We start from the raw sequence: 19,605 nt of genomic DNA on the forward strand, positions 1-19,605 counted from the left end.
TTGCAATTGTTAGGATTAGGCACCTCAGGATATTTGTGAATGTGGGCCCATGTGGCTGAGAGTGGCAAGCCTACAGGCAGCTCAGCCACTGACCCAGACGGGGGGCTGGCACCCATGTGACCTTTAGCATTGGATTATGGCAGGAAATTGGAGGAGAGGAAAGAAAAAGTGACCAAAGTGGGCAGACAGAGGATTGAGAGTGGATGTGACAGGGAAAAGGAATAAGTGTGGGGGGGAGGAGGCGTGAAGGTGACAGCTCGGGTGGGGAGAATCTGAGCCAATGCTAGGAGAAAGGTGGAGTTTGGTGGCTATTAAGAGTTGAAAGTGTCTGTATTATGCCTGAAGCTAAAGCGATAGAAAGGGGCATTTAAGTCTCCTCTCACCAGATCCTGAATTCCTTGTACTCCGAAAGGTGTGCAGGACTGGGACCACCAAATATAAATGGTCCTAGTAAGGACAGTTCTGTGTTCTCCCATCACTGGAAGCCAAATCCTGTGACCTACAAAATGGACACAGGTAGCAGAGCCAGCAAAGGCCTGGGTCCAGTCAGCAGGGGCTCCGCTCCCCCATACACAGAAAGGCTTGGGAGGAGGCTGGGAGCTGTGAGTATATGGATTTGGTGGCCAGTCCTTTGTGGAGGTGAAACCAGGGAGCGCGGATGTTACTGCAGCCCTCAGGTCACAACAGTAGCTGCAGTGCAACTCCACTAGTGCATTGTGGTCTGGTGAGAGGAGGATTGCCCTTATTATGTAGGCTTTGCCCAAGGATCAGGATTTGGCTCGTGGTGAATGGCAGCTTACTGATGATGTGCAAGGGTAGCACACAAATGCACCAATCAGGATTGAGACCCCGTTGTGTTAGGTGCTTTACAAGACCAGAAGATACAGTCCCTGCCCCAAAAAGATTAACTGTATGGCACAGCCAGGCAATTCTGCTTTCTGTAGATTATCTTCTCAAACCAGCTTTCAAAATGGGATCTGCATTATTGGTACTTGAATACATCTCCATTCCAGTATGGCCCAGAATATCCATTGTCCCCACCTGGATATTCGCTGGACTCTGTTCTCATAAAACTGGTTGGCCAGCCCCAGTTTAGACTGATAGCCTTCTGTACCTTGGCATGGGGATTGCATCTTGAATCAGTTGCTCCAGGTGAAGAAGAAAACTGCAAGAAAGTTTGAGTGATTTTGTTAACGTAGGCACTGACTTTTTAGTTTGAGGGAAGACAGAATCATTGACAGTACAATCGAGTCTCTTCCATATGTGTTTGATAGATTTCTGAAGGGACTATTTTTTATTTGTTTTGCAATGATGCCTAGTAGTCCCACTACCAGACCATGACACCATTATGCTAGGTGCTGTACAAACCCATCCTCTAGAGTGACCTCCTACGTAACATAGGCCATTGAATCTCACCCAGTGGTTCCCACGGCATGCCCAGCAACTTGTGGTTGAACTTCAGTATATGTTCTGGGAAGGCATCCAATCTGGCTTTAAAGACTCCAAGTGATGGAAAATCCACCACATCCTTTGGTAATTTGTTCCATTAAAGGATATAAGAAGTATGGATATAAGAAGCCAAGTGTCAGATATAAGAAGTATAGGAAGAAGCCTAGAGGATGCACAAGAGTCTACGCGTTAGGGTAGATATGCATTTTGTTAAAGGTTAGATCAATGTTTTATAAACAGTTCATCCCATTTGTTCCATCCATCAGCCCTGCAAATTTAAAGCAGTGGGGACAATTCTCTTTTGCAGCAAGATCCGCACAGCACTGGGGAGAGAGTGCGTCAGTCAGCCATGGGGACTGTCAGTGTCATGGTTTCCTGCTTCTGTGAGTTGATCTAAGCCACTCCTAGCCCCACTCCTAGTTAAAGCAGTCATATGAGAACTAGTGGCACACAGCTGTGCCCTGTTCCAGCCCCTGAGTATTGGTCAACAACTGGTAGCAACAATTGACACCGGCACCAGCCAACTCTACAGATGTAAAACCTAAACTAAAGTGAAAGTGTTCCTTTCCCTAGGACCTGTTAATGAAAATAAACCCCCCAACCATTCAAGTTAGTGAAGCCCCACTGAGCTGCTTTTTCTGTCTCTAGCTCTCTATTCAAACGAAGCTCTAAAAAACAAATATCTATTATGTTGTGTTAAGGCAACAAACTTACTAACAAATTTACTAAATGGTTATCTGGAGAGATGGATTTTCTGTTAAATGGCAATAAAAGCAGAGATAGAAAGGAGGAAGCTGATAAATTTCTTTCCCTAATTACATCTGAAAACACAGCATTCCAAGGTTCTTGCAGAGCCACTTTCACAAGCACAATAGTTGAAACTTATTACTGGAACCGTGAACAAAGGAGGGATTAGGTGGGATATTTTTAAAAGGTAATGCTGGCAGGAAACACCTGCAGGAATGCTGAGAACCTGCAAAGTACTAGAGAAAGGACACGGGGTAATTGGGGAGCCACGGTCAGCTCTTTTCAGCAGAGACAGGGCAAAGGAAATAATTGTACAGTCGCTGTGTTGCCATAACGGTGTTGTCGGGCCTGATTCTCCACTGCCTGGCCCTTCGTAGAGCCATTCGCGTGTGTTTGAAGTGAGTGCAGCATGGGCGTAAAATGCTCCCCAAATCAGAAGGGGCCTGAACCAAAGCCCACTGATGTCCATGGGAGTCTTTCCATTGTCTTCAGGGGGGCTTGGATGACTAAATAAGGGAGAAGACAGTGGAAAATCCGGCCCTGAATATCCAATTTATATAAAAGTTAATGACTGCAACCATAACATGCTTCAGACTCATTAATTCCCTCCCGTCATTATAGCAACTGAGCACCTTTACGAATTTATGCTCACAACACACTCATGACGAGGCAGTATCATCTCCGGTTTACAGGTGAGATATCAAAGCAGAGAGAGAGAGACCAAGGCCCAGAGCCTCAAAAGGTATTTTTAGCTCCCCATGTGCCTGCTTAGGGGGCTAGGTTGACACCACTGACGTGTTCAGAACTGCCGCTCAATTGCTACCTAACCTAGTAGGCAGCTAAGTCCCCAGTGGTTAGCACATGCCTCAGACCCTGCAGCAGGAGGGCCGGGTTCAGGACTCTGATTGGTTAGAGGGCAGACTGCAGATAGGCACAGGGCAATGGGTGCATGGGAGCATGAGCAGGAGACGGCGAGTGTTTCAGCTGCTAGGGCACAAGCTATCTACGTTGCTGTCCTGGTTTAGGTGTTGAACTCCAGGGGCGGGTTTGTAGCTGAGGATCTCAAGCAGAGGGAAATGCCTATCTCTGGCCAGTATTTCCTATTGGCTAGCTTAGGCAGGTCCTGCTTGGCATGCTGGCTTCTGTGAATCCCTTTCTTAGGTGCCTAACTCTCCCCATACAACGCATGGGGAGCCTGGGTGCCTGAGGTGCTCATCAAGTATCAGGGCACCTAAGAGTTAGGCATGGCAACGCCTACGTCCCTTTGTGGATCTAGCCCTCAGTGCCCAGCTCCTCAAAGGCACAGAGGCATTGCTCCACTCAGCAAGAGATTGAGAGAGACCCACCCCAGAATAGCCTGGTGGTTGCAACGCTGCCCTGTGCTGTGACAGATCCGGGTCTCAGTCCATACTCTGCCTGATTTAGAACAGGGACTTGAACTCAGGTCTGCCATATTCCAGGCGAGTGCTGTAACCAGTGGACTATTGGATAGAATGGGACACACATCTGTACGTCCCCTGATGCCCTTTGTGCAGGTCAGGGCATGCTCTGAGCATGCTTCAGGATTGGGCCCTGCCAGAGAGACAGGTGGGCAATGCCTAGTTTGAAAATCCCACTGAGACGTAGCTAGAGCACCGAGCTGCTTGGATTTAAGAGGTTTTGCACATGCCCAGCGGCAGAAATTTAGGCACCAGAAGGGTTAGGCAGCAAGTGAGCAGGGGTTTTATGAATGCCAGTGGTGCCTAAATGTTAGATGTAGGCACCTAAAGAACCTTTTAGGTGTCTAAGTCCTTTTGTGAACCTAGCCCTAAGTGACTTGCCCAAGGTCACACAGGGAATCTGTTGCAAAGATGGGAATTAAACCCAGATCTACTGAGTCCCAGCCCCTCCCCCCAACCTAAAAAAACACAAGGTCAGTCTTGTTCACATAAATCCACTTGTTTCTTATACTACATGGGGGGGGCTGTGCAAAGCTGGGGTTTTTTTTGCATATCACAGTGAACAATCTGAGTTAATACTTAGTCTTTGAATTAGCGTTTTTCTTTTCAACAGCAAATATTTTTCCAGTATTTTGGACAGCACCTAAGAATACATTCGCATACAAGAAAGAAAACAACCCCCCCCCCCCCCCCATTCCGCAGATAAAAGCTCCTTATATTTGTGGCAGGAAATGAAATGTGACATTTAAAGCTAGACGGAGTAAAGCCCTAATACATCTCCACTAAGGACCAATCCTGCAGTGACAGGGAGGTGGAGAGAGTAATTCAGTGAATCTATTAAATATATTAATTTACTTTAAAAAAATATTCTTTTTTCCATGATGTTTTCCCACAATGCCTATTTCTCATATAGCAAAGTCCCTGTTTTGAGGCACATACACCTCTGGTGAAAAAGTAAACAGACGCTCATATACACAATCCTCTGAGATATGCATTATGACAAAGCCCTTTCCTTATTTGCACAGTCTGCAAATGTCCTTGTTTTGTACTTTTAAGCCACTGTAGAATTCTCTCTTTTTGTTTTTAGTTGATTTTGTGTTTAAAAGAAAAGAGCAAATTGGACTTGCATATGCAATGCAAAAATTTGTGCTAAACAGTGTCCTGGAAACTCACTTTTTCTGGTTTACTTTGCCCTGCTGATCTTCGCTTAGGGCTCCCCACTGTGCAGGAGACAGGAGACAGAATTTAAAAAAATAAGCAATAGATGGAATTAGCACAGGACCATGAGAGCAAGTTACTGATCAGAGCAATGGGATGAAAGACACCCCAGCTCCCTCCCACCATTCTCCTCACAGGATGTCTTCACTGCAGAGTTAACCAGGCTTTTACCTCGATTTTAGCTCTTACTCACCCTCCCTTCCACACACAAAAACCTTTGACCTGAGTTGAAAGTGCTGTGAACCCAGGCTAGCATACCTGGATTCAAACCTAGAGGTTGGAGCCTAGGTGCTGCTTTAACTCAGGCCGTACTCTGCTCACTTTGCACTGTGGCTGCAGTTGTAACCTGGTTCCTTAACTCAGGTGCTGAGCGTCCACAAATGCTTTCCCACAGTTCCCCTGGGGCCTTATTTTTCCTGTTCTCCTACCTATTCCCTTCTTCTGCCCTGTATATCACCCACCAGCTTATATATATTGGTGCAACATTTCAACCTCACATTCCACGTGGCCTGCTACATTCCTCTACCGCACTCAAACAGCAGATTATACAGCGATGGCATCTGGGAGTGCCTCATGCCAGATTGCCAGAGGTTCACACCAAAGTTCTTGTGTGAGATCAGTAAGGTCCACAATTTGGGGAGTTGTACCCCAAACCAGCACCACTATCCATCTTCACATCTCTGAGAGGCTGGTGCGGAGGGAGTGAGGGGATTAACCAAACAGCAGTTGAGTGTAGGGAAAGAAGCAAAACCCTTTTACAAGGCTAGTCTGGCAACACACCGACAACCTGCCCCTACTATGAGGTGTTTGACCGGACTCCAGCTGCTTCAAGGACTCACCCAACTTGCCTGAGCAGTGGGACAACCCTGACGGTGAGGGCTTGCTTGGACTACCACTGGTGACATGCCCGAGGAAGCAGATGATGACCCTGGCCACAGGTACGGGGTGGAGGAAGTATCCCAAGGGTAGCTGAACTAGGTCTGGCTGGGCTCGAGCTTGAGCACCGGTCAGTGAGTTGCGGCTGGAGCCCCGCTGACCCAGTGGTGGAGCACTCTGCCGCTGTTAGGGCCCTGGGCTGGGACATGTTGGAGTCGGGAGGGCCTGCATTCCCCTCCCCCTCCTAACCACCCCAACTTTGGGGTGACAGCCTCACCATGGCCTGTGGAGCCTCCCCAGGGCAGTACACTCTTTACTTGCCTGCTCTGTCCTACCCTGCCTGAGGGCCCACGGGAATAGACTCTAGAAAGCTAATTCTCTGCCTAACGCTTGTCCACACAGGTATGGCCAAGAGGAGACGCGACCTCCCTCTGAGTCTGACAGAGAGGGACAGGCCATCCCTTCTACAGGGCTGTTTTACAGTGCCTCACACAACGGGGCTCTGTTCTCGGTTAGTCCCTGAGCTTCCCCATCCGCAGATGGTTAATAATAAATAACTAAAAGAATAATAAATAGCAATGATAATGAAAAAGGACTCTGCTTAATCTACTTCTTTCTCTCCCCATATCTCAGCCCCTCCTGCTGCAATGCTAGGCTGTGTTATCTAGATGGCTATCTTGGGCCTATTAGCATGGTATTTGAATGCCTCACAATCTTTAATGGGGATATCCTCACAACACCCTTAGGAGGTAGGGAAGTACTATTATGCCCATTTTACATATGGGAAACTGAGGCACAGAGCGGCTAAGTGACTTGCTCAAGGTCACACAAGAATCCTGTGGCAAAGTAGGGAATTGAGTCTAAGTATTAGCTGTCTAAAGGTCTGATCTTTTTACACAAAGTCCCATTGATTCTGATTTGGCTGTAAATTCTTATACCATTTAATGTGAGTATCTTGCCCAGCAAGCAGCCTCATTCATTAATATGACTATTCCAGGAGCAAGGTATTACCAGTGTGACTCAGTGTGGCAGAAAATAGGCCTTAATGGTTATTTATTATATAATAGGTGTCCATGCCACTTTCTACACATGCAGGAAGATAAAGTCACTGCTCAATCGACTTACAGCCTTAGCAGTTGATCCTGCAAACCCTTACTCACATGAGTAATGCCAAGGACTTCAATGGGGCTAGTCATATGAGTACGACAGACAAGAGGGATTTGGCGCTTCAGAGCTCAGAAGTCAGGAATGAAAACATGAAGTCAGCCATAATGCACAGCCTTTAGAACTTAGGGTAGCCATGTAGCAGCATAAACATTAATATATTATGACTCATGACCAAGTTACTCTCCTAAGTCTGTATTTTGGCACCTAATGCCCTAATTCAGCAAGGTGCTTAAGCACATATCTATCTTTAAGTGTGTTAGTAGTTCCACTGAAGTCAAAGGCACTACTTATGTTTAACATTAAATAATTTGTTGAGTTGCAGCCCACAGAGGCGGTCTGATTTTCAAAAGCATTCAGCAGCCACCATTGACTTCATTGAGAGCTGTCACGTGCTCAGCTGAAAAATTTGGCCACTTATTTAGGTGCTTAAATAGGGTATTAGGAACCTACATTTAAGCATTCAAGATTTGACAATCTTTGCCTGGGTTTTTAAAAGAAAATCATGGAGGAAGAGGAGGAGGATCACGTAGACAAATGTGTGAGGAAGAAAGAGCCCAGAAAAGGGAGCAGAGAGCGAGCGAGGTGTTGTTAACAATATTTCATGCCTCACTTTCTAAGCCAGGGTGTGTGGCTGGTAAAACAGGGCTCTTTACAAAGCATTGCATTTCTTAGAAACAGGATGAAAGATTCTAAGGCCATAATTCAAAAGAAAAGTCTATTCCGTTATTCACTCCCAAATTGTCTGGGAGCAGATTGATTGATTGTCTCTAACATATTCATTATTCAGCATTAACATTCAGCAGCCATCTAATCATGTCGGCAAATGTGCCTTTGGGCCTGACCCTCTGCTGCTTTGTCCCTGGGCCATTTACACCGGAGCATATCATACTGCTATCGTGACACAACGGGCAAGGCAATGGACAATGATGCCTTTGGTTTGTAGATTGTGTGCAAGTTGTTGCTTGCAGTTGCATTCTAATGGGTTTTTTTTTTTTTTTTTTTGGTCCCCTTTTCTTCACCCTCCCTGTCTTTCCTTTTTGCTCCTTGTTTCATTTTGTTTCTCATTCACTTTGGAGCATTTTGGCGTTGTCTGGATTGCGCTCCTTGCAGCTTGGGTACCTGTACACCACTGATGGGGGCGCTAATCAGTGTATGGAAAGAAACAGATTGCCAAAGTTACAAAAGACAAGCTGAAGATGAGACTCAACATGTTAGTAAGGGGTAGTCTTTAATTACCCAGCCTTGATTGGATTATTGTAGCGTGGAGGAAATATGACTGATAGTATATCTGGGCATCTGGCATATGATTTCTGTTTAATTCAATAAGTGGTTATGAAGCAGTGCAGAGAGTGTAGCTGAAGAAAATGAAAGACAGAATCTGGAAAATAGCAATCCCAGTCCTATTGTGTGTTCTGTGAATGAAAGGCAAAAAATTTCTATTCTAGGTATAATCCCGGCACACCTCTCTAGGTCTTGGACAAGAGAACCACTGATTACTGCAGCATTCATCCAAGCCCCCTGATTTAACCTTTTCAATTATGTGCTTTTACTTAAGAGTTTGAATATACAAGTTCCACTGAGTGGCAGAACTTGATCGACATAGACAATTAGCTCTTTGGAAGTGTCACAATTATAGGGCCAGATTCTCTGTTGGTGTAAATTGATGAAATTCCATTGACCTCAGCGAGCTGTACCAATTCATGCCAGCAGAGAATATGCCTCACAACATCTCTTTTGACATTACTGGCTCTTCCTTTAAAATGAAGAGAAAATCGACACTGAGGGTTAGCAAAGGAAATACGCCACTTTTCCTTTCATCACCAAAGATTAGTGTTTTTCTCCCAGATAGGATTTTTACAGCTATGGTGTTTCAAAAACCTGGCACAGCACCATTAACAGCTTTTCAGAACGACTGGATTATTTTTAAGTAGTTCATTACAAGATTTAGTAACACAACGTTTTTTAAAAAAAACAAACAAACAGATGCAATTAGCTAGGCTATAGAGTGAGCCTCAGGTAGATAACTGATCAAATGCTGATTAGCTAGGGAGGGGATAGATAAATCCCCATATTAATAAAACATTGAGGAATGATGACACTGATTTCTCAGGCCGAGTGGAAATAAAGGGACTGTAGGGTCTGAGCAAGCAGTCATTTGTTATTGCATATATTGCCTAGCACCTCATAAAGCCTTGACAGAGTGACAGAATCAAAATGCACATTTATTAGTTGCCCCAACATATCTTTTCAGCCTGAATCCTTTGCAGATTCTGTTACTTATTTGGCTGACTTATTCACCCTTCATAACATTTCCTCCTGAAATCCAAGAGGTTGGAACAAATCTGAAATTTCTTGACTAGGTAGGGGAGCCTCAGTAAAGATGAACATCCTCCCAAAATTATTTGTGTTTCAGTGCATCCCTGTTGAGCTCTCTGACATGACATTAAAAATATGGTAGGACACACTATTAAATGTAGTATGGAAACATAAAAGACAAAGAGTGAGCGCAAAAGCTCTGGTTAAGCCTACAAAATGGGATAGAATGGCTTTCCCTAATTTGGCTTTTTGTTATGCATGGGTTAACAATAGACCATCCAAATACTATATAAAAATTGAACAAGACTGGTGCCCACATATAGCAATTTATAGTAATTGTTGGGTTAAAAAGAAATTTAGGTAACCAAAAATAAAAAAAATCACTCATCCAGACCACCTGGGTGGCTTTGGATAAATGCTTTAAATTCCTGTCACCGAGGCCCTTTCCCGTAGCTATTTTTAATTAATAATCAGAAATTTATCCCTAGAAACTATCCAAGTGACTGGTCCTTGTGGGTAAGAATTACGCAATTAGGAGTGCTGTTCCTGGGTCCTGATTTGAAATCATACCAAGAGATATGCAATAATGTAAATATAAAGATCCTGTATTTTCAATATTTACGAGCACACCGTTTTATTGTGAAATCTGGATACAAGATGGCTTTATCTAGACCTTTTACCACATTTGAGGAACAAACCCAGAACAAGCTGGAGCAAAAGGTTTAATTTCTAAGATAAATACAAATTTGATTGAAAAAGATGTTGATAAGAAAACAACCCAGATGAAAAGATGGGAGAGGTATTTGAGAAATTGACCTGGATGAGAGGATAGCTATTCGGAAAGGGGATATACATCTTCAATTTGTGTAGGTCACCTTTTTTTAATAACTTAGCAAATAGATGGCATTTGACTCCAATTAAGATCCATTTTTTGCTACTAGGTGCTCTGTTGGAGGCTTCCAGGGAAAGGGAACATACATGCACAGGTGGTAGCTATTTTCAGGAACTGGATAATTTTGGGAGAAAATTATGAGAGAGATTAATTTTATGACAAAATTCTGACTTCATAGAGAACCCCAGACCTGCTTATTTAATGCTGCAGTAAAGAATCTACATTTTAAACAGAACAACAAATTAATTTAATTTTTATTGTTAGCAGCAAGACTGTGTACTGCACGTTATTGGAAATATGTGATTTCTCCTCCTATGGAATTGTAGTATAGTAAAATATGAACTGTTGTAATGCAAAAGCTTTCACGTCAAGTATATACACAAGAGAAGCGCCAAAAAGAGAATAGGTATTTAGAAATTTGGTCACCCTTTTAGGGATACTCAGAGGAGGTGGGCTCCCCAGAGAGCAAGCCAGAATATTTAGCCAAGTTCTTTGACTGTTAACTTTATCCTGAATAAGACAAAAGTAATATACAATGTTATATGTTAACATTTTATTATAACTTTGCCATAATAAAAAGTTTCAAAATCCTAAGGGTAATGTCTATTCCACCCAACTAGTTTAGTTTCTATTTGCATCAGAAATCCTGGTGTCAAGGCAAATCACAAGAGCGCAGACCTTTGTATAAAAGCATCTGAGGGCTACATGTTAACAGTCTGTTCCACACAGAAGTCAAACAAAGAAACCATTTTCTTCTTTACAAGCCTGATCCAAATCCCACTGAAGTAAATGGGCGGCTTTCCACTGATTTAAATGGGTGGATGAGGCCTTAGGTCATCATAAGTAAAGTCCCTGAACGACAGGGAGGAGAAGGATCCATCCAGGTAATTATAAGCCAATCAGTCTGACATCGATCCTTGGCAAGATAATGGAGTGGATGATAGAGGGCTCGATTAACAAAGAATTAAAGGAAGGTAACTCAATTAATGCAAATCAACATGTGTTTATAAAAAATAGATCCTGTCAGACTAACTTGATATCTTTTTTGGTGAATTTACAAGTTTGGTTGATAAAAGTAATAGTGTTTCTGTAATTTACTTAGGCTTCTGTAAAGCGTTTGACTTGGTACTGTGCAACATTTTTGATTGAAAAACTAGACTCATATAAAGTTAACATGGCACACATTAAATGGATTAAAAGCTGGCTAACCAGTTCATCTCAAAAGGTAATTGTGCATCAAGATGGGGGTGTGTTTCTTGTGGGGTTCTGCAGGGATCAGTTCTTAGCCCTACACTATTTACCAGTTTTATCAATGACCTGGAACAAAACATAAAATCATCACTGATAAAGTTTGCCGATGACACAAAAATCTGGGGAATGATAAATAATGAAGCGGACAAATTGCTGATACAGAGAAATCTGAATCACCTGATAAACTGGGTGCAAACAATGTGTTTTCATACAGCTAAATGTGAATTTATATGTCTAGCAACAAAAAATATAGGCCAGAGGATGGTGGACTCTATGGTGGGAAGCAGGGACTCTGAAAAAGATTTGGGGATCAATCAGCTGAACGTGAGCTCTCCATGCAGTGCTGAGGCCAAAACGGCTGATCCCTTGGATTCATAAACTGGGGCGTCTCGAGTAGGAGATCAGAGGTTATTTTACTGCTATCTTTGGCGCTGGTGCAACCCCTGCTGCAATATTGTGTCCAGCTCTGGTGCCCACAATTTAAGAAGGATGTTGATAAATTGCAGAGGGTTAAGAGAAGAGCCACGAGAATGATTAAAGGATTAGAAAACATGCCTAATAAGAGAGACTCAAGCAGTTCAATCAATGTAGCTTAACAAAAAGAAGGTTAAGGGGTGACTGGATTACCGTCTATAACTACCAACATGGGAAACAACTATTTAAATTGGGGCTTTTCAATCTAGCAGAGAAAGGTATAACATGATCCAGTGGTTGGAAGTTAAACAAAGACAAATTCAGACTGGATATAAGGCTTAAATTTTTAACAGTGAGAGTAATTAACCATGGGACCAATTTACCAGGGATCATGGCGGATTCTGCATCACTGACAATTTTTAAATCAAGACTGGATATATTTCCAAAAGATCTGCCCTAGGAATTATTTTGGGGAAGAAGTTCTCTGGCCTGCGCTATACAGGAGGTCAGAGTGGATGATCACAATGGGCCCTTCTGGCCTTGGAATTTATCAGTCCCCAGAATTCCTGGGCTGAATAAAGCAAGGATTATTGCATACTATTGTCCTAACGGTTCCTTGAAGCTGTGGAAAATTGTCATCAGACCTCAGTTTGTGTGAAAAAGACGGGCATAAATCCTACACTGTGGCTCACTCAATGCCCAGCACACTTGTGGGCCCTGCTTGTGGGCCAGGCTGCCACAGGAAATGTATTTGTGATGCATACATAGCTAGCCTTCATCCAGTGACCTCTCTGTGTGTTAGATCAGCAATTCACAACCTTTGTAATAGAGGTCAAGGGCTATAATAGTTCATCTACAGATAAATAAACTGACAGATGACTGGCTCAGAATCACACCATAAGTCAATGTGAACAGAACCCAGGAGTCCTAAGTCCTTGAGCCCTGGTCTAATATACTAGTTCTTCCTTTTTTGCCCATCTCAATGCTCTTTACTGCTTATTAAATAAATAGCGTGTGTTAACTACCCAGGGCCATTTTCTAGTTAAATACAGCAAACAAAGGACCTGATCTTATCATAGAATCATAGAAGACTGGGTTGTAAGGGACCTCAGGAGATCATCTAGTTCAAGCCCCTGCTCAACCATCCAGTCAGGGCTTTGTCAATCCGCACCTTAAAAGCCTCTAAGAATGGAGATTTCACCACCTCCCTATGTAACCCACCAGTGCTTCACCACCCTCCTAGTGAAAAACTTTTTCCTAATATCCAACCTAGTCCGCCCCCACTGCAACTTGAGACCATTGCTCCTAGTTCTGTCATCTACTACCATTGAGAACAGCCTAGCTCCATCCTCCCTGGGCTCCAGCGACTTTGAAGCATTGCCCGGCTTACCCAGCATTACTTTCAGAACCAGTTGTGATGATGTGCTTGCCTTTTTCCTTCCCCTTCTCCTCAGCTATATGGAAAAGGAAAAAGTGAGAGAAGCTTGGGGGAGCACCTCCAACTCTAAAATTTTCCTCTAAACATTTTTTGTGAAAGTTTCAAATAAATGAAAAATTGTTCCTTTTCAAATCCTGTGGGATGAAAATTATTTCAAAAGATTTGACATTTTTCTTGATAATCTATACCTTTAGTAAAGGTGAATGGCACACATTTAGAAATCTAAAATATAATTCATATAGTATTGTAAGTCTGCAGACTTCTGCTTATGCCAAATATTTCAGAGCTAGGGGATACAGGACAAACTTCTCTTCCCCTTTATAGTATAACTCATTTTATACTATAAAACCGGACCTCCCTGCGGGCCAGCATTTAAAATGGTGAGTGTTGTCTGAAAACGCTGGTTTCTTTGGACTTATAAGCATTGCTTCTCTCGCTCTCACGCACACACTCACACACACAGAGTGACAGCCCTAAGTGAAAAAAAAATTAGTTTATTTTCATTGCTTTGGGCATTTGCATTTTTACCCAACACCAGAGGTCTAAAATGGGAATGTAAGTGGTCTGGAAAGGTCCCTGGCCATGAATGATAAGTGAAAGAGCCAAAATTGAGGAAACCTGATTCTGTAGACCAGAGCAAGGAAACAATTTATGTTGTGCTGTCTGGAGTAAGCTGAATGGCTGAATAATTAGCAGGGCATGTCCCTGATGAGCCAAGGGCATTGAACGTATGTCTTAATCGCAAACCTTAAGTATGTGGCAGAGAATGAGAGAGCCCAAACTTCAGCTCTGGCAGATGTTCACCTCCTTGTATGACATCAATTGTATTTCTGAAGATTAGCCATCTCCAGGTAGTCTATGGAAGGAAAAAAGCTGTAAGGCCCATGTAACTATGAAAATGAGAGAGCTGTCAGGTGGCAGTGAAAGCTGAGGCAGACTCATGAAAACAGAGCTGTTTGCAAGTCAGAACACCACAGGCCAATGCTTTGAAAGGGAGCCCATCCACATGAAAATCACATAATCAGCTACACCTGTTGTAGCTCACATTGTTACGCATCCCACTGCCGCGTGCTGGGACTGGAGGGGATCAGACAAGAACTATTCTCTCTGCTTATTTACTTTGTGCATTTGACGGCACCTAGGGCCCAGCTATCAGGTCGTCTGCTCCTGACCTTGAAGCAGGAACAGGCAGGGAAATAAGGTGACTTTAAACCACCTTTCTGCTCCCTGGGCCTGCGTCTCATTTAGACCCAATTTAAGGGCTCCTTACACTGCCAGAGCAATGTAAATGGACCTTCATGGCACCAAATCAAGAGGTTCCCTTATGGCTGCCTAGAGAACACAAGGTTTCATGGTTCGCTGTGTTAATGTGCACGCTACATTCAGCTCTGCACTGTGATTCCAGCACTCATGCCATGAAATTAGGGGGCCATTCTGAATAATATTTATATGATTAAAAAAGTAGCCCTAATACATTAACATTGCTTTACAAATGATGCGGTGGCTTGAAACATGTAGCGCCTGGTCCTTGGGTTTGTTATAATAGCTTTGCTCCAGCCTCCCAGTGCAAAGCCGTCCAAAATCCAGTAGCTATGGTTAACGGCGGCATCGTCTGCTTATGAGATTCTTTGAGAAACTGTAGTGGGTCCTGCAGAGCCCACACCCTGCTGTAGGGGCCATGTCTAGGGGATTAAAGCGGCACGCTTGGAGCATCCTTATGCCCTGATGATCCCTGGCTGCTGGAACAGTGCCTAGCACATAGCAGCAGCCAGTGTCATTTACAGCAGCCCTGGGATTGCTCTAATCTACACTGGGGACTGGGCTAGCACAGCAATGAGTCTGGGGGGTGGGGGGGGAGAGGAGGGAGATGGCGTGAACTCCACTTTGCTTCACTTCAGCTGCTGCCCATCTGTTTTGGTTGGGTTCCTTGTTGAAAGGGCGACAAGAGCACTGATGTTTCATTTCTGTGCCCCATTGGTTATATTACTCTTTTAGAAGCATGTGACGGGAATTCTATTTGGGGGCCTTTGTCATCTAGAGACCAAGGGGCAAGTGAGGGTTTGCTGCTGGGTTGCTAGCAGAGGTTGAGCTGAACCTGGCTTCTGGTGTCCCTCCTTGTTTGTGTCCCAGCCACTTAAAGCTCTGAAAGCCTCCCAGGAGAAAGCGGGCTGTGAGCGTGCCCAATGAGTCAGTGTCCGCCACAGCTCATGTACGTACGTCCACCCAGCACTAACAAGCTAGGGTACGCAGCATGACCCACATGCTGTGCTGCATTCAGAGCAGACATCAGGTCACAGGCTTTCGTTCTACATTGAGGACAAACTTGAACAGAGATGTGTGAACGCCTAAGTAGCGAGCACCTAGTGATGCGATGCTGGTGCCAAAGAGACTGACACTGTGTCTGGACCACCCAGGTCACGGATAAGGAGATATAAAAGCACGCTCGAGCGTGAGTGGTGAAAAAAATGGCACAAAGCCATGTGCCACTTACGTAACCCTGGGTGACTGACCCTGGCATATTTTTTTCACAAAGGTTTTTTTCAGGGTTACATAACCCTGGCATGTTTTTTTCACAAAGGGATGATGAATATTGTCAATGGCAGCTTTTGTGATAAAAGCACGCCAATAATCTTGAGCCTCTGAACCCGGGGGGGGGAAGGAGGGGATGACATTAACTAACGCATCTTCAGTAGAAGCCTGGATTTTTAAAGGCTAGTTTTCAAAGAGCTCTGCATCTCTGTTTGCATCCTCATTACCACAGTAACGCCGGCAGAGCGGGTGAGTGCGCGCACAGATGGCTGCCTGTTTGCCCAAAAAGCAGGCACCAGCCCAAATCCCGCTAGATGCTCATACGTTGAGGGCCAGACAGGAGACAGAGGTGCAGGATTTTCAGAGAGGGCAGCTGGGCTTGTTCAGTGCCGAAAGATGGGTGTGTGCAAAGGCCTGGGCTCCGGATGAGCCCTCAGGGGCAGGCGCTTACACTCCATGTTCAGCATGATGCAGGGCACACATCAGCTCACTGAGACGCTGTGTAGATTGCTCTTCTGGGTGTGATTGCAACTGGGTGCGCCAGCGCTGACATACCAAAGGTGGCTTTACTCTCGCTCGCTTGGGTTCTGGAGCAGTTGGGTTTTGGGGAGGGGGGGCCGCATGAGTGAGCTGCATGACTAATTACCAGGGCACTGGTGGGTTTGTACCGCCTGCTCTAACTGTGCTGGTGCAGTTTTGCTGCTCCAGGACTCACGCTAGTTAGAGTAAAGCTCACTCAGGTGTGTCAACGTGAGCAGCGGCCACACTCAGTGAGTGCAGTCTAGCCCTACCCTAAAATAGGTCCAGACTGGTCATTGTTTAGGGAGGTGCACGGCAGGTGGTGATGCTCTCCATCATCTGTAGGCCTTCCACACCATTCAAACGGAGGTGGAGGAGGCAGGAAAGAGGACCATGTTAGGACACCGTTGAACTCAGCCAGGTGTCTGTATTCATATGCCAGGCATACTTTGGCTCAGGTGCTCTGGGGTATTCAGCATGGATTAACATCTGTTAATGAACCACTAGTCTATGTTAGTATGAAAATTGGGCTGTGTGGCTGAGCTAGCAGCGCTATTAGTTGCACATGTAGGTCAAAATTTTCATAACGAGTGCCTGAAGTGATGCACTGGCACCCAAGCAGCCTCAATTTCGGAGGCGAAGCTCACTCAGTGAGGCAATCTGGAGCGGCACATGCGCAGAACCACTCACTGCCAAATCCAGTATGGCTGCCGGTACCTAAGCTTAAAAACCACTGGCCTCAAGTACATCACTTGCCCACACATACACCAGCTTGCATGTCTGGGTAAAAATGAGTGTATCCCAACCAAACTCCCCCATACTCCTGTCCGATGAGATTTAACATCAGGGGTTTCTCCCTTAGTGAGGGAGAAAACATGCCTGTGCAGAGAGACAACAAAAAGCTTCTGCACCATTTGAGTTTCATTTAGGCCCATTCCCACAGACCTTGTGTTGGCGTTCTGTCCAGGGATACAGTTCATGTTCTTTTTCTGCCTCCTCAGCAAAGTTGTCTCCTTGCTGTAGTTCTGCATAGTTGCACTTTTTGACATTAATTCAAGAAGACATGAAACCATGTTGAGAAAGTGCCTGTCAAGTCCTCACTCTGCAGTGGCAATGCCCTTCCTTTGTGCGTTACATGCTGAAAGCCTAAGCTGCTTGACCCTGGCATCTTCATTTGAATAGTTCTCGCTCTTCACAGCTAAATCCCTACCTGAGCCCACGCTTTAAAAGAAAGGCCAGTTCTGTGTGAAGGTTGTTCAGAGGGCGACCGACTCATGCTAAAGTTAAATTGAGGCAAATATTAATCTGCCAACATGGAAAAAAAAAAAAACCCAGAGAAAATTCCAGTCAGCTCAAACATGTGTGTTAATGCATCTTGGGCTTCTCGTCAACTGTGCTCTGGCATGGGGCAATTCTCCAAAAGGGAAAAAGTGAGCAGTCTTCTTTCAAAGACAGACCCACAGAATTTGTCTTGCGGGAAAGGGAGCCTCTTGAAAGAATGAGACCTGGTATACACGTAAAACTTAGGTCAACCTTGCTGTGTCACTCAAGGCTGTGAAAAATGTTCTGCCCTGAGTACCATAGTTAAGTCAGCCTAACCCCTGGTATAGACACAGCTAAGTTGACAGAAGGAGCCTTCCATTGATCCAGCTACCACCTCTCAGAGAGGTGACTTAACTACATGGATGGAAGAACTCCTTCCCGACCGTGCGACAGTGGCATAGCTGCAGCTGTGCCACACCAGTGTAGCCATACCCTTTCTCCCCCCAGGGTAGCTCTGCTGATTAAGGGGGCTGGTCCTCAGCCTTTGAAGTCAATGGGAATTTGGCCATCAGCAGCGAAAATGCTAGACTGGGTCGCATGGCCTGATTTGCAAAGGTGCTGAGTGCTTGCAGTTCTCATTATCTTCCCGGGAGATGGGATTGCTCAGCACGTTTAAAAATCCAGGCCATGAATGTCTGATTATAGGGGGAGATTTTCTAAAGCACAAAGGGCAGTTAGGTACCCACCTCTCATTGAAAGCCAGTGTGCCTTTGAAGATTTCCCCTCCACTTCTATTTTGAGATATCAGTATATGGTCTTGTCCCAGCTTCTACTCTGAGAAGCAGGATGTATTGAGATATATTCTTTTTTTTAAAAAAAAAAGCGGGTTAAAGAGGTAATTAAAAACCAATAGACGCAGGAATCAATGATTCTTTATGGTCACACTGTCATAGGGTGACTCTGGCTATATCAGAAGGTGCAGGGACCATGTACCTGTGCTGCAGCAGCTGAAGCAGATTAGGCTTTAAAAGAGAGCATGCACTTGGTCTTGGAGAAGGAAGAGGAGACTTGGTGAGTCAGAGTTAGGCAGCTGCATGAAGCAGGACTGCCAGCGTCCCCTGGAAGGTGAGCCAGTGACAGCCTGAGCGGTAAAGAGGGAAAATCCTCTGGGAGCATAGCCCTAGGTGAGCTGAAGAACTGTTTGTTTGGCTTGTGTAAGTTTGGGACAATAAAACTGCCTAAAAGAGACTGTGGGTGTGGCAGCAGATCCTTTGCAAGCTGTGGAGAAGCCCTCCCTTGTTACACGCATATTTTGTTGAATGAGTTTGAAACAGAATAATATTAAGTGTGCACCAGAACAAAACTGCCAAATTATACAATAAAACAAGCTACTGATGGAAAGTGCCATACAAGAGCTGGATATTATTATTACTACTACCATATGCCCTGGAAGAGTAGATCATACTGAAAGCTAGACATTTATTGGCTAAGGCAGTAACTAGATTCATTTAATGTTGTTTTAAAGTCCTAAACTAATGCAGTACACTTACATTAAGAATCAAACTCTGGGCAATCCAACGGAAAGTGGCCATTATTAGTATTTATTGTTTGCTGTTTCACAGCCTTGTATCTTGCGTCATTATTTGCAGCAGTGCAGAGTGAGTATAAATTACTACCATATCAGAATTGTAATATTTTATACCCATTTTACACAGTTCTAAATGACAAGACAAGGGCAAAGCAGTGGAGAATAAGATGCTCTGTTTATTAGATGCACAAAAACAACATTAAAAGAATTTAGTAAGGCTACAAAGACAAAACAGTCAAAAGCTGGGAAATGACAGAAATTAAGGTTGCCTGTGCAGCTTTTCTTCAGCCCCTTGTGCATATGTATTATGATACAATCTTTACTTATGTGATCACATACCACTTTTTTCCACAGGACTCCTGCCTTATTCAATGCATCCTGTGCTGGGGATGAATCAGGGCAGTGTAGTAAAGGAGTCTGTTGTCTGTAGGACCCATGCTTCATCTGTTGCAGAAATTGGAAAGTGTGTAGTGACTAAGGCAAGAGGCTGCAGGAAGAG

This window comes from Emydura macquarii, unplaced genomic scaffold (assembly GCF_026122565.2).
Source record: "Emydura macquarii macquarii isolate MOO-44397 ecotype Brisbane River unplaced genomic scaffold, CSIRO-AGI_Emac_v2 contig_719, whole genome shotgun sequence".
NCBI lineage: Eukaryota > Metazoa > Chordata > Testudines > Chelidae > Emydura > Emydura macquarii.